Consider the following 12,984-nt stretch of genomic DNA (forward strand, 5'->3'; position numbering starts at 1 on the left):
TAACTCATCTGGGCTAGTTTCTTCATTATAAAATAGAGATAATAATAGCACTTCTTACAAGGATTTTTATAAAGATTAAACGAACTAATTCACATAAAGTACTTGAACAGTGGTTGGCACATAGGAAGTATTCCATAAGTCTTAGCTACTAATATTATTAAACTCATTTCTATTGAGAGATGGGTACATTATCATGCTCTACTAGCATGATGATGTTAAAACATTCAATCAATCTAATTCCCACTTGCTTTGATTCCATATTCACAAAAGAATTTCCCGGTGATTGTTTTGCTTCACTTTTTATCTGCAGATAGGGAAAGAACGGTCTGGCCCCTTGCTTCAGATATATGACTGTTAGTTTCACTGTAAATTCACAAAGTAATATTATGAGGAATTGACTCATAAATCTGTCCATAAGGGGAAATTATCTGGGCAGACATCTAAACATAAAATATTCTGGTTCCCTGTGTCAGTTGTTTTTTGTTAACTAATTAATATTAGGCTTTATTCATAGCCACGTGAACTTTAAACATAAGTAAATCTGAAGATATTAATCTGCTTTGGAGATGTTGAGAAAAGTAGGTTGAACTACAGATTGGTGACTTTCTGGACAATGAAAGTAACTGTCTTAGGAGAGAGTGGACAGCCTTATCCTAGGCAGAGAGCATATGATCTATTTAAACTGCCATATGCAGAGCTTTTTGCTCATTTTCAATTTTAGAATTTATGCTGTTATCTTCGTTTTATAGATAGTGATCAGAAAAGTAAAATAACTTGCCTAAGGTCTCAAGAGCATAAGTGTCAGCGCCTATACTCACACTGCACTCACCAATAGTAAAAGCTCTTCACTGTATAAAAATAGTTCCAGTAATAGTAAATAGAAGGTTGATCAGAAAAAAAACTCCCTTTAATGATAAGAAAGTAATTTAAAATCTTTGGTTAATAGTGATGAAAATCAAAAGAACGTTTAGAAATACCCAAGTAGACTGAACAACATGAGTAGGCTGAAATACCAGGATAGAATTCTATAATAAAGAATAATACATAGTAATATCTACAAAAGGAAAGAACCACGAATATATTTTTAAAATTGTTGAGCAATCTGGAAAACTGTAATAATAATAATGACAAATAAAGCTCAAGGACAGTGATAGAAAAAGTAAATATTTACTTGAATGTGATTTGGAAAGAAAAGCCAACATTATTAAGACGACTTATATTAAAAGGCTAACACTAAAAATAAATTTGTCTGGGTGCGGTGGCTCATGCCTTTATTCCCAGTACTTTGGGAGGCTGAGGCAGAGGGATTGTTTCGAGTTTAGGAGTTCGAGACCAGCTTGGGCAACATGGAGAAACCTCATCTGTACACACACACACACATACACACACAAATTATCCAGGTTTGGTGGTGCATGCCTGTGGTCCCAACCACTCGTGAGGCTGAGACTGGAGAATCACTTGAGCCCTGGAGGCAGAGGTTGCAGTGAGCCGAGATCACGCCATTGCACTGCAGCCTGGGTGACAGAGCGAGACCCTGTCTCAAAATAAATAAATAAAATAAAATGAAAATAAATGTGAAGAAATTTTTATAGTATCCTTAAGACTTCTTTTTTTTCAATTCTACTACTGTTCTGCTTCAGTTTTTTCCTTCACAGCACTATTGCTCTATTGCTGGTTTCCCTTTTTCTCTTCTAGTCACAGATCTTTTAGCACATGCTAGAGGTGCAGTCAAAATAGTCTACCAATATCACCCCCATTAGAAGATCATCTACTCTGCGCATTCCCTTATTTCTCACTACCTATGTCCTTATATTACATTATGTGCTTTAGCAGTTAAGATATTCGTCAAATTTTTCCTTCTGAGCCTATTTGTCTTTCAGTTCTATATGCAATTTTTTAAATGTATCTTATTTTTATATTTTAGTATCTTTTTATAGTTTAAATAGATACTTTAATAGAATTTTCCACAATAGAATTACTGCATTTCATGTAGAATTTTCAGTTTGTTTAAGACTAGATTCTTGGTCCTAATATGGTTAAAGAAATTGAATTATATACAAATGTTAAGGGAGAAAAACCTACCAATACGTGCTTAGGTAATTGCCAACGAAGGCAAAATGAAGACCGTAGCAGTAGAAAGAGCATTTTCAAAAATACGGACTGGTACTTAGTTCTAAGACTTTGGGCAAATGTTTTAACAGTTTCTGAGTAGCAAAATGGTGTAAATAGTGTGGAATTCATATGTATAATCCCCTAGACATACGAGCATTTTTTGCTTTACAAACAAACATTTTTGAGTAGAGCAAATGTTTCTTACTACTTTTCTGATTTCCATTGTCTTAATCAGATTGTAACTCTTCTATAAAGACACATTTCCCCATAAGAATTCTTCTCTTTTATGAAGTTTTTAGTAAATGTTCTTTTAAGAGGGTCCTACTCTACTGAGAACAATAGGAAAATGTGAAATTTAGATGGCAGAGATTTAGAAGAAGTAATATATATTGTCTCTAAGATACAGCCTAAGAAACAAAAAGTTCTATTTTCTACCATTATACCAATTAAATGACAAAGACAATCACTAAAATATAGTAATTTTAGATCATATTTCAAAAAGTGTATACACTGTATTAAACCTATTCAGTCTATAAAAGTTTTTAAAATATGAATTCCATAATACTACTAAATGGAATGCATTACACTGATAAAAGTTATAAAGTTCTGTAGGTAGTCTGTCAATGTAAGCAAATGACAAGTGATTCTAGTCCTAATGTCAGCCTGCTAATCACCACAACTAATCAGACCTGGCATTCTCATGGTTCAGTGGCCAGCAATGGAGTAAATGGCCAGTCCTTGGCATTAAGGAGTTAAATACTCCTTAGTCCACACTTTGAAAAGTTTTGCTCCATGCCCTTTTAGACAATGACTAGCTGTTAAGCTCAAAACTAATTGACATTTCAAAAACTAGTGTTCATCAGTATTAGGAAGACTCTAGGGAAACACTTCCCTGCAGAGACCCTTTTCTTCTTTTGCTTTAAAGCAATAATTTGTAAAATATTACTTTAATTTTAAGTTGTGTTTGGCACATAGTAAACAAACCCGAAAAAAAAATCTAAACTAAAAGAAATGGAATCCAGGTTGGGTTCCTTATTTCTTACTCTCTTGAATAGAGGTAACTTCTATTTCCGTGATTTTACTTACCTATAGAAACCAATTCTAATAAGTACAATAATCTTACTCTTAAATATGGGTCCATAAACTCATACCCATAGAATGTAAGAGTGGGTTCAACTTAATTCCTTACAGTATTACTCTATCACTGCTCTTATCTGCAGATTTACTAGTAGGGCTGTAAGAATGTCAAGTCCTGTAAGATTAATTTAATCTGACTTAAAAATTAGTATTTAGATTCAAAAACAGTTTTTTATGACCAAAATTCCTGCTCACTCCTTCATTTTACACATGTAAGAACTGAGGCCCAAGATCAGAGAAGTAGCTATGGATAGACATGAGTTTTGAAAGTCTACTCTCTCCTCTCCTCAGTGATGAGTATTTGATCAAATGATAGTAATTGTGTGTTTAAAATTCTGGCTTCATTTAGTTGGGGTATGTAAGTAGCAGTAAACCACTATTTTCCTAATATGTAAAATATGTTTAAAGTTTTTTTTTCCATAGACATATTCAGAAGGTAACATGTTTCCTTGCTAGATGCAGATTTGCGTAACCCTTTTAATAAGAACTTGGTGGCATATTGGATTACGTGTGGACTCTGGAGTCTCTGGGCTTATGTCCTTGGTCCTCATGTGATAGCCATGTGTCCTTGCAGCCAAGGTCATCCTGTTGTTTTGTTTTCACATCTGAAAAAAAGGTAGATAATAATAATACTTACCTGATGCTCACTATAAAGCTGAAAGGAAATAGTGTACATAGTCTTGCCGGGCACATAATAAAAGTTTAATAAAGTACTAAAATAGATAAAAAGGTATTTAGATGGCAAGAAGGTCAGCACCAAGTGGGAAAATCAGCTCATATCATGGAACACTGAAGTACTATAAGATGCCTCTGAAACCATGGATACATTTGTGGGGGTACTTTTCCTTTTGTGGTAGTTTTATCAAAGAAACTGCATGTGACAATATAGATATGAAGTGATGTGTTCCTTGTTACTTTGCCTTTAAAAAATGAAATAAGTGGTTCCAGAGAGTTCATGGGAAAAAAAAATAATCTGAGAAAGGACCTCATACCTGTGAAGATTTCAAATAGTCACAGTGAGAGCGATGGAAGTCATCACCGACACTTTTTTTTTAACCTTACAGGTTGCATCTCACAAGCTGAGTAACAAATATAATCTTGAAGCCTATAATGATTTGAGGTTGTGGGGAAAGCGATACTGAAGACTTCTGCTTTGGTTGGCACAATGTGCTCATCTTAAAGCCCTCTATGAATTGTCTCTCTTCCTGGGAGTACAAGGCTCTGCATTGACTTAATGTAACCTTGGGGGCTTTGCAATAGATTTTTACACTTAATGACATGCAGTTCAACCAGCTTACAAGAATGTTTGGTTTAGCCACCCAAGCTGAGACAACTTTTCTCCTAAATCGAACTCATTACTAACAAAGGAAGTAGTGTTCTATGGATTTAAGTGTAGCTAAGAGAAACTCAGATTTTCTTCAGCCATTGCTTAAAGATATTTTGCCTGCTGTTTTAAACCCAGTCCTGAAATGATAAAGGTGGAAGAAGGAATAGTGACACGGCCCTTCGTGCTTCTTTTTTCTTAATTCTAGTAATTATACTCTTGTGATTACAAAAGAACAAAAATTGCAAGATGGTGTCCATTCTGTCTTCACATAGAGTTTTTTGAGGCCTGCAACCCCACTGACCTCATCTACCCTGGAGGATCCAGAGTCCAGTGTGCGTGTGTGCCACACAGTAGGAACTCTGTAAATATTTATGGTTTCTGTTCACTTTCTTCATTTATCCTATCCAAGAACATACAGGGTAGATCTGCTTCCCATGTGTATAATACCAGGAAGGTCAGGAAAGACTGGGAATAGAGGAGGAAGACAGTCTTTCAAGTTGAAAAGCTTACCTAATTCCAAAGTTTTGTGACTTTTGGGTAAACTTGTCTCCTGATGTTTAGGCAATAGGCAAAAACTGGCCAAGAAAGGATTATTTAGGAGGCAGAAAGAGCTGTAGAAAAAGTCCAAAACCAAGAATTAAAGCATAAGACCAAATAGTAAAGAATCGATGGTCTATTGTATGCAACTCTGTGTACATGTATTTAAAAACCATTCAAGTTGAATAAAATTGATTTTGTAAACACAAAAAGTAACTATGTATGTCAAGAATATCCATTGGGTGAAAGCAAATTACAAACATTTCTTGCAAAATATATGGTGTGTATAATATCATAGGTTATTAGAAAGCATGGAACATGGTTTTATATGTACAGGAAAATAATGAATGCCCTGAATGCACCAAATGTTCGATAATGTTTATCCCAATGGAAAGAGTTGATATCTAAGGGAGGAGGGACTTTTTCTTTTTCTTTTTCTTTTTTTTTCTTTTTTTTTTAGATGCAGTCTCTCTCTGTCATCAGGCTGGAGTAGAGCGGTGCAATCTTGGCCCACTGCAACCCCTGCCTCCTGCGTTCAAGCAACTCTTCTGCCTCAGCCTCCCAAGTAGCTGGGATTACAGGTACGCACCACCATGTCCAGCTAATTTTTGTATGTTTAGTAGAGACGGGGTTTCACCATGTTATCCAGGATGGTCTTGATCTCTTGACCTCATGATCTGCCCACTTTGGCCTCCCAATCTGCTGGGATTACAGGCATGAACCACTGTGCCCTGGACTTTTTCTATGGAATGCCTACTTGTAATGTTTGAAACTTAGCAGCAACTATGATTTACACTTCTAATAGATAGTGGTGAAGAGAACAAACTCTGTATTTGGATTTTTTGGGACCTTCTGATTACTAGCTAGTAGTTAATATCTACATGCTTCTGTTTCCTCAACTGTAAAATGATGATAATAATAATTCTAACCTTGTAGAATTTTGAAGGTTACATGGGATAAAATATACAAAATTTATCCAGTGGTGACTGCAAGGTAGGAATATTCAGTAAATATTACTTCACTGGCGTATTATTTATTATTAGTAGTATCATTTTTGTTACTAACCAGGAAAAGCAGAAACATTTTAAAAGACTAATAATACACTTGGAAAGGATCTGATTAAAAACATTAATTTAAAAATTACTTTGTGTAACGTCTGTTAGATCTAGGTCTGCATAATCTGTCCCTAGTAAGAGCTTCCCTGACCATTTTTTCAAAGTATGTCCCCTAGTTTTCCATCCCAACATCAGGTTCATTTTCTTCTTTACATGTCTCATTTGATCATTAACTACATATGTGTTTATTTATTTGTTCATCTGCTACCTTCTTTGGGAAAGTGTTAATCCCATCAGGCAGTAACGACATTGCATAGCAACACCATACAGCTCTGTATACTGAGTCTTAATACAGGGTCCAGCCATACTACATAGACCATTAATATTTGGGTCACTTCTCTTTGGCTTCATGTGACATGCACCCAGTTCCAATTTTCAAAAGAGAAGGATCTATTGGCTTGGAGAAACCAACCGTGGAAAATATGAGTATAGTAGGCTTCCCTGCAATCTAGATTCAGGGACCCTGCAGTGTCCATATGTTGTTCCTCTTTCTCTTTACCTCTTTTCACCTTTTGAAGGCTTGTTGTGTTGCAGAGGGCATGATTGCTGACAAGCCTGACACCACATCTCCATAGCCTGTCCAAAGAGAGACAGAGAACTCAACATTAGCCAAGCCTGGGTCACATGTACAATTCTTGGAGGGAGTGGGAGTTTGCAGACTATTACCCCCTGAACCCAAGGAACCCAATGCTGTTAACAGATTTTTTTTTAAAGGAATGCTAGAAAGGGAAAAAATTTACTTTCAATAAAGTCTATTATGTAAGACAGTATAGTTGTTTTCAGACTTTTTAGCTAGAAGTGCATTCAAAGATTTTTCTTAAGAAATAAAATTTAAATATAAATCTTAGGCCACATTTATGTACTTACTCTAAACAAAAGATTTTATTGAGGTGATAGAGATGAACATAAACCATTGATATCGCCAGCCCACTTCTCCTTTGTGGCAGGAGAGCAATTGCTGAATGCAGAAATTCAGACCTAATTGTCGGGGGCCAAGGTGATAGATCACCGGTAACTGGAACTGCTTCCAATGACATGCTAAAAGTCTTCTATACTTCCATCCTTGGGATCCAAGTCATGGAAGCATGCAAGAAAGAAAACTTTACAACTGATTCTTCCATAGCAATTTCCAGGATTAAAGTAGTGTAAAAACCTCATATGGCATCAAAAATCCAATGAAACAGAATTTTGTCTTTATGTTAGACTCTATTATATATTTATGACTTGGAAAAGAAGCTCAGGAAACATTCTCTATCCAAAGTAATATTATAATTGAATTATGTTTAAAAGAAATGGGACAATATGATGCCCATCTTTCTTTTTCTTTTTGTTATTATTTTTACTCTTTATCCACTGCTGCTCTACCTACTATAGGCATAAAATTAAAAAGCCTGAATGACTGAATTGAGATATTAGTGAGACTTAGCTTCTGAAATTTCTAGCAAAGGTTTTTCAGAATTAAAGATGGTTGTCTTTGAATGCCTAATGTTTATATTGATATAATTTTAGCCTTTGATGTTAGAAGGTTATATAAAATTTCTGTGGTTTTGTACTTGATAGCCATATATTATTTTTAAAAAGTACTTATGAAAGGTGATGGTAGACTTGGTGTTGTTCCATGATCCATGAATGGACACACACAAGGTCGTTAACTGATGGAGGAGGTTCGCCAAGGAAAGTCTACTGCTTTGATAAATGCAGATGATGATTAAGTATGTGACATTGTTCCCATTTATTTGGTGCTGATTCAATCAGTGCCCCAAGTCAGCCTGATGCAATGGGCTACTGTAGATGTGGTCTTCTGAATAAGGCAGAGTGTTAAAATGAGGTCATGACCACTTTTCATGGTACTTTTTTTGCTTGGCTACATTCCAGTTTCTCTAATTAAAGTCTGTCTTTCTAAGACCCCTTTACAGTTTTAATTGGGTATGTTATTTCTTGTGAATTGTATGGAATTGTTATTCACTGTCATAAGCAATGGCTGTATTTCACCATAGAGGTGTTGCATTTCATCATAGGGATCAAAGGAAGGGAAACATGAATATAACTTTTTAAAAAGCATTTTGCAATGCTTTGAGCTCTTTGGAAGAAAGCAGTATAAAGGAAAATAATGGTGTTCTTAAAATGTAAAGTATTGCTATTATCATTTGTGAAAGAAAAGCTGAAGATTGATAATGTGTTTTCTAGTGAAGTTCAGGAAAATATTATTTTACTGTTTCAGAAAAAGGACATAAATATTATTATTTGCAGATTTATGAAAAAATGTTGTTGTTATCTCTGAGAAGTCTCTTTTTTATCTGTGTTTAGGGAAAATCGTTGGAACTCCTAAGCCTTTATACTAGTTTCTTATTGTTGGGAAGTCTACTATACCTGTCCCTTAGCTTATATGTTAGCTAAGTTTTGATTTACAGTTAATTTTATCTTTCTTCTATACAGATTGACAATCTATATTGAACAAATATGCTCTTAAAAATAATAAATTTTCACATCACACTGAGTTTTTGTTTAATCTATTTAGTTGTCGTAATTGATTAGCTGAATTACACCTCTTGGGGGGTGCACACCCACACACATATACATAAACACATACAAAACAACAGACTCTTTGGTAAAACGTTGAATGGAGGAAGGTGTAAAATACCGCTTTCTACTCCAGATATAATAACCGATAAAGTTATCGACTATTTTCCATGTATTTTTATTTGTTATAATCAAGAAATGAAGATGATTTAAGAGAAAACAGTAAAATAGAATGCATTAAAACTGAGGACAAAAAAGAAATATGAATAGATATATAGAGAGATGGAAACATGGTTGCTATAAAAATTAGTTCAATGATACATATTTGCTACAGGTAGATTGCCACTCTGTGCTTTTTAACAATTAACACAAGACACATGAACAAACAAAGCAAAACTTAGTTGCATAGTTCACTTTATCGCTAAGATAAACACAAACTGCTCAGAAATATAGAACCATTCCTGTTCCTGAAATTATTGGGGATTTTTTTTTCTCCTTAGCATTCCCACAAAGAAAACACTTTGCAATTTAAGAACAGCCTCAATAACATACTTATGGGAGACATGATGATTTTCTGAGGTTGTTCATTGCAAAGACCTTGAAAATAAATGTACAGTATTGCACAGGAACACAATCCAATAGAAGACTTTTGGCTTTTGCTACCCAGATAACACATAGTATAACTCACTTTTGTGCCACACTTGTCTGACGGCTAAGTTCATGACGGTCACTTTAACCATACTACACTGGCCAATATGGCTGCACGAGACTCAGCATAATGCCGATTATGCAATAACATGAGAATAATGACACATGACAGAGCCATCTCACAATATAAATTGCATGAATTTATATATACAAAAGTTCACATATAAATACCCAGTAAGAAAGAAAACCCAACACATTTCTATCTCTACATCCTGTTTTATTTTTCTTTGTGACACGTAACACTTATAACTCCCTGAAAAAAATACATTTGTGTACACACACACACGCGCGCGCGCGCACACACACACACACACACACATCTCAGGAACATGGAATTGGATTAATCATAATCCTTGGTTCTTAACATACTACCATCTTTGGTCCTTGCATTATCCTCATTTTCATGCATTCATTCAATCATTTGATCAAAACATAATGAACACCCCTGAATGCAATATCCAACCCTACATCTAAAACAATACAAATAAGCTCCACTAATGTGTTCTTTCTCTTTCTATCCTCTTGCTTTCCTCAGAGACAGCTAAACACCATCCTAAACTCTGTGTATATTATCTTCTGTTTGAACACACACACATGCACATGCTCAGTGATTTTTAAATTATTTTTTAACTTTATAACAAGTCTTTATGATGAATGAAATATTCTGAGGCCCACTTCTTGTGCTCAAGTCCAATCTCTCCATGTTGTTGCATGTTATTATTGTAGTTATTTGGTTCCTGCACTGCATAATATTCCATAGGATCAGTATCCCAAATTCACTTTTACTATTTGCTACCTATGGTAGGTTCCAATCTTCTATTATTAACAGTGTTGTCGTGTCCACTTTTGTACGCATCTCCTGGTGCAAATGTGCAAAAGTTTCTCTTGAGTTATGTACCTATGATTAGAATTGCTGGGTTACAGGTTATGTTCAAATTACAAGTCAAAAACAAATGGTCATCCAACTTTCACTTCTCCCAGCCATATTCAAGATATCTTGTTGGCCTATCATCTCTAATATTTCCATAAGACTTCTTAACATTTGCCAAACAAATGAGTATTAAATGGTATTTACTTTTGGTGGCATTTCATTATTTATTTATTACTTGATTCTTTCCATTAGAATATAATCCTCATAAATCCTGGTAGTTTGTCTTGCTTGTTGTTTGATCTTCAGAACCTATTATAGTGTCTGATACCTAAGACATGTTCAATCAATAATTGTTAAGTGAACAAATACGAAATTATGCATCGTTGATTATAAATTGCTGTTGGTTCCATGTTTATATTTGAGAAAATATACATATAATTAAAACATATAGTAAATTCCTAAAAATAAGTGTTTATGATAAAAGAAATCACAGTCCATTTTTTAACTTTCATAAATATATATATATATGTGTGTGTGCATCGATTGTTTTAACATCTTTAGCTTACTTACTCAACTTCTTTGTGCATTTCCCTGGACAGAAAAACTATGAGATCATTTAAATTAAAAGTGCTTAGAGATACTGCTAAGACTAAGGAGGCAATAGTTCCACTAATACGTCCTCAAAAGTTGCCACAAAACACACACACACAATATCAGTAAAGAAGGCACTAGATTACAGTTGGTACTCCAAAGACCTAGAATATCTGCCAATCATTAGCACAAACTGTTTTAATACTTGCCTACATAATTATTCAAAGACATTTCAGAGTTTTACAGCACTCATTTATCATTGTGGCTATAACTTTACACCAAAAGTAATTAATTCTTTATAATTCTTACAAAATAACTTTTCAGCTCTTAATCTTTAAATTTTGATTCATTTAATACTAAATGGAATGTTGTTAAGACAATTTAAGTGAGATTTGAAAAGACATTCTCTAAGGCTGTGATTCTCAAAGTGTAGTTTGGGGAACTATAGAATTTTTCACAACGTTTTAGAGATTCACAAGGTCTTCCCTCTTCCAAATATATATCCATGTGAGGCCAGGTTGTTTTCTTATGCTTTATCCAAAGTAACATATTGTAACAGATTAACTGTTGAAGCAGATTAAGAATTTAATTATCCTCTATAATCCAGACATAAAAAAAGATTTGCAATAATATGAAGTGATGCTACTCTTCTCAATTTTTTTTTTTGTTTTGGAAAATATAAATATTTGTATAAACTTATTTTGCTAAGCTTTAATGGATTTCTTTTTGTTTTAAAATAAATTAATACATATTTTCAAAATAGTTGTTTTAATTTCTAATATGGTAACCAATGGTAGAAATGACTCACCTAAGCAAAAGCTCTTTGCAAGTCTCCATATTTTTAAAGAATATAGACAGGTCCTAAAATGGAAATGTTCGAGAGCTGCTGCTTTTGGGGATACATGTTTTTAGTAAATAATAATAGATACAAGGAGGTCTATAAGATGTCATAAAAATTGATACAAGTAATTGTGCTTATCCTTAAAAGATTCACTGATATATTTATTCTTTCATCCAAAATGTATGGAGCTCCTACTATGTGTCAAGCTCAGTGGCTTGGTGCTAAGCAGTCGAAATACAGTAATGAAAATTAAATATATAATCATTTCCCTTGTAGAGTACCACTGGCCTAAGTCAGCACTTACAATACAGTATGATAGGCGTGGGATCAAATAAGAAGAGTTTCAATTTGCCAGTATTGTTTAAATTATATTTTGAATTCCTGGTGTTAAGGAAAAACATAGTTGCTGAGTAATGTGGGACAGATAAACATACCTTTTACATAATATATGTTTACGTTCCTCTCTTTACACATAATCAAACAAATGTTTTTTAAAGTTTTTTTAAAAAATCAGAGACGTGAATCTGTTTAAAAGCAATTATTTAAATGTAACCCCTTAAAATAAGTAGAAGTGGAAAGGCACATAATTATTTTAAGAAAAACTTTCAGAAAATCATAAATAACAAATAATATGCAAAAATGCCCATTATGATTAGAAGTTTAATGAAAACCTTTTCCCCATTAGATATAGAAGCAAATACACGATTACTCCTTGTTTATTGCTCCATATTTTTAACTTATAATAGCTTAGTTCCCTAAAGATAGAATATTTATAAACACAAATGTGATAACATGATGTCCTAGCCTACCTACTGAGCTGTAACTGAATCAAAATATATTTTCTTGGCCAAAAGTAGTCTTAAAATAAATAAATATATAAAATACTTCCAAGATATTTCTGAAGGTAGAAAACAAAACACTAAATCAGAGAAGAAAAAAGAACATATAATGAAAACAAATATATTGATTGGAAAAATATTCACTTATTTACATTCTTTGATTGTTAGTTAAAATCTATATAGCAAACTTCATAAGCCTGGGAAGAACATTTTCATCATATTTTCTCATAATGTCTCTATATTGCTGCAGATTCCTTAATCTACAGTGAAATGCATGTTTGCTATAAATTGAAAGGGTTTTATGATCCTGAGGTGAAACCAGAGGAGGCTGTAATACTCACTTCATTACCCTGTTGCCATCTTGGATTTTTCATGCTGTTTTATAT

General features: G+C 33.8%; 1 long non-coding RNA gene across 2 annotated transcripts in view; it reads left to right on the forward strand.

Annotated features, from left to right (window-relative positions):
• Positions 1-5,529: 5,529 nt before the first annotated feature.
• The window catches only part of LOC126956576 (uncharacterized), a 41,682-nt gene continuing 34,227 nt past the window's right edge, over positions 5,530-12,984 (forward strand). The window contains exon 1 of one of the 2 annotated variants that reach the window (XR_007726422.1): positions 5,530-5,694. This is a non-coding gene — a long non-coding RNA (uncharacterized LOC126956576). The remainder of the gene's footprint in view (positions 5,695-12,984) is intronic. The other variant, XR_007726421.1, reaches the window with a different exon arrangement.

This window comes from Macaca thibetana, chromosome 6, assembly GCF_024542745.1.
Source record: "Macaca thibetana thibetana isolate TM-01 chromosome 6, ASM2454274v1, whole genome shotgun sequence".
NCBI classification, from domain to species: Eukaryota; Metazoa; Chordata; class Mammalia; order Primates; family Cercopithecidae; genus Macaca; species Macaca thibetana.